We start from the raw sequence: 3,719 nt of genomic DNA on the forward strand, positions 1-3,719 counted from the left end.
CTATTCCTTAATGTACATGTCCAGAGGAGCAATACCCAAAACTCCCTCCATTCCTACGGTTAGTTTCAATCGAAATCTATGAGTCATTCCCAAGAGTGCTTTCCTTTGCATGGTGTTTAATATTTTCCTTGCACTTTTCTATGTAGTGATTGCATGTCCCTATACTAGAGACTCATATCAGATGATATGTCTAATTATAACCTTATACAACCAGATAACCTTGTCTGAATTTAGTCCCTTTTTTGTCCTATGAATGTAAATCCTCTAAGAGCGAGACTTTTACATAGGTGTGTTATAATGCAAGCAAGAACCTCGTCTCCAATGTTACCAGTTACACCACGAACGAAACCTGTACAGTATTTTTTCTCTTTTCTGAGCTCCCTCATTTGCTGCACTTCATGCCATGAGGTCAGAAGGAGAGGTTTATTTGCTAGCATGCTTTTTCGGCCATATTTTCCAGAAGCATCATCATTTAAGTAAATGACCGTTCTTTTATTCGTATAGCGACACCCTTTTTAGTTAGAAATTAGGTCGCCGATATGTGTAGACAGACGACGTACGTAGTCTTTGTCAAGTATTTTAATAACTTTGTTTCATTGGATGATGGAAATATGGTCATCGTTCTTTCTTATTATTACAATTTTGTTTGCCTCCTTAGCAATGTCGGCGTAAAGAAACTTCTTTTTTTATATTCTTTGTTGTCCTCAGCAGGCATTTGAGGAATATGAGTACTTTCTGAGTGAGGGGTTCCATTAGTTGGGCCCTCTCTCCCTCGTATCATAACACTAGAGGCTTGTAAATAAATTTTTCTTGTTTTTTGCCTCTTTCGAGACCCCTCTTTGTTCCTTTTTACGGACATTATTTTGGGATCCAACCCTCCTCTTACACTCGTTGTAGGTGATGGTTTCCCATTTCTTATTCATTTTTGGGTCGATGTGCTAATCATCTTCCATATTTATAAATAAAAAAAAAAGTAGAAATGTATTAATTATTTGTAGAGAGAGGTTGAGCGATTTTAAAGTCCAAAAAGTTCCTTTCAATTTAGATTTATTTTATTAGTTACACATACTAGAAGACAACAGCCGATCTGATTAATTCTGAAATATCTTGACAACTAAGCTATTTAACAATTAATAGGAATGATTTTAGAGTCTCTACAGGCCTGAAAATAATCTCAATAACAACATTGCATTTGCAAGTCCAAAATAATCAAATAATCGTAATATAATTTTGATACATTTTAAATATTGTCTTCAATCAAACAACTTATAATTAGCTCGCATGGCACATAATTAGTAATTTTTTTTTTTTTTATGAAGATTCCAAATTTTCGAATTTAGAATATTTCGAAAATGTACCAGCTAAAGCTGGTTTAGGATTGAATAGTAACATGTCAACTCTCGTGTCTATCTTAGAAGGGGAATAAAAAAGGTATCATGCACCTATATGCTCACTAGTTCGGATGTACAATCAAAAATATGAAACGATCCAAATGATAACGAAGCTGGGATTTGATACTTTTGCCTTAGTGCGTGATGGGCATTCCTCAAACAGAAAATGTGTCAATTAGGAGCTGTGCAATGGGGCATTGCAGTCGTCGATTTAAAATCCTTTTCCCCCTGGAAATAGGATATTTCTGCTTTTTGATACCGTTTATTTAAAAAAAAAAATTGCAACAACTTCATAAAAAATTTGTGCTTATCTGAAATTTTTTATATTATGAAGAAAAAAAAAGATTATTTTCGGAAGGAAATTGATGAGATTAAATCAATTTCCTATACGGACTAATCACATCAATATTTTCATTTTAATTTTAACAAATTTATGTAGTTGATGGGGAAACATTTCCTTTCAATCTCTAAATAAATAGATTTCTAGAAAAAAGATGAATTCAAATGCATGGATTTTAAATTGAATAGGAAATTAATTATGAAATTATTTGCAGAGCAATTCGTAGCAGGGACTGTAAACTTCTATCTTAAAAAGTATTCTTAAATCTCCAGCATTGTTCCAATAAGTTAAACCAATAATAGGAATCTTGATTAGAAAGGATGAATATCTTGCTGCGGCTGCAATCATTATTGTTCTAAGCTTTTTACGCTTATGGGCTCTGCAATAGTTAAATTTTCTGCAATCTAGATTTTGCAGTTTTAAATAGGAGGTTCAAATATTCCATTTCTTGCATTACAACTTTTGGAGGGGAAACCAAATAAAAATATAGGGTGACAAATTTCTCAGTAATTTTTGGAACATTCAGTGTGATAAACTCTCTTAAATTTTGAGAGCCGGGCAACTGGCAAAAGTGGGAATTTTTCGAATTAAATATTTTACCTCAATCCTTACAGGGAGCATTACAATAAGAAGCTTGTAGATAGCAGAGGGCTTGTGTCCCGCGCGAGCCAATTCGAGGATGGTGTCTCTCCTTGCTTGTTCCATGATGACTATTGTTTGTTGTCAAAACAAATGTGGTGGAAGTTATAGTGTATTGTTCACACAACCTTTTATATTAGTATGATTTAACCCCCAATATCCACTTTATGGATCTGGATGAAGTTTAAAGTAGTTCCAATTTAACATGGACACCCTGTATATATATTCTTTAAAAATATTTACGTAGTTTCTTCAAAAAAATTGCCAGTCCAGTAGAAGGGTACTTTAAGGTATAATCACTCCATTCCTAAAAAAATTACTTAGGTAATCACTTCCAAAATGACCTCTGCACCAAAGTTGACCGATCCAATTAAGATTTCAAGTATTGAAGGACCACCGTATTAACTGGAATTATAATGTCTTTTTTAGCAATAAGTTTTTCTTCTTTTTAGTTCAAAAAAAGAATTTTTAATTTCCAAAACACAGCTCAAAGGAGTTAAACTTAATTGATCTTTGGAATAATAAAGGTATCCCATGCTATCAATTTATTCCATATAATTAGAGCAAACAATTTTTAAAAAATGGTGGTCCTAAGTTTATATCAAATGTATTTTTTATTAATACTGTTCTCCCCAATCTATAATCTTAGTAACTATAATGTGTCTTAAAAATAGGCCATTATTTCTCCAAGAAGGGCTAATAAGGACATAAAACCTCTGTTTTTCATTTATTTATTTATAATGCAATTAATCGGCTTTATTGTTAGTAATTACCAGTAACAATTAATGTCAAGCCATCCACATAACATAAACATTTTAAATAAGAAGTAGATAGTTTTAAAACCAATAATGGGCTCGTTTTTTTAATACCATTTATGAAACAGTCAATACATAGAATGAAGAGTATGACCGACGAAGGTTCATCTTGGCGAATACCTCTTTTGTTTAAAAAACACCTTTTTTATTTCCTCAAAGATTCAATGTACAATCTATCAATAAGTTAATGCCAACCATAAGAATAATGTAATCTCCTAAACCATTTCTGGACAACCTTCGACTAATATACTTGTGAGATAGAGGATCAAATGCTTTAGTATGTGGATTAGACTAAGTATTGTATGACAAACCAAAGATGGAAATATTGGAAAAAATAAGATGCTGGCAAATTTTACTCCTTTTTGGTATATTGAAAAATATATGTTAATATTGTTAAAAAACATATGAGCTCTTTGTGTTTGAGTTCTATACTTATTTTTCTCTCTTTTTCTTGGCTGTATGGGCCTGTAATTGAATTTTGATGATGAAAACAATCCGGCTGGAGATCCCAACTGTCTTTGCAGACTTCTCGGT

Source organism: Lepeophtheirus salmonis, chromosome 13 (genome assembly GCF_016086655.4).
Source record: "Lepeophtheirus salmonis chromosome 13, UVic_Lsal_1.4, whole genome shotgun sequence".
NCBI lineage: Eukaryota > Metazoa > Arthropoda > Copepoda > Siphonostomatoida > Caligidae > Lepeophtheirus > Lepeophtheirus salmonis.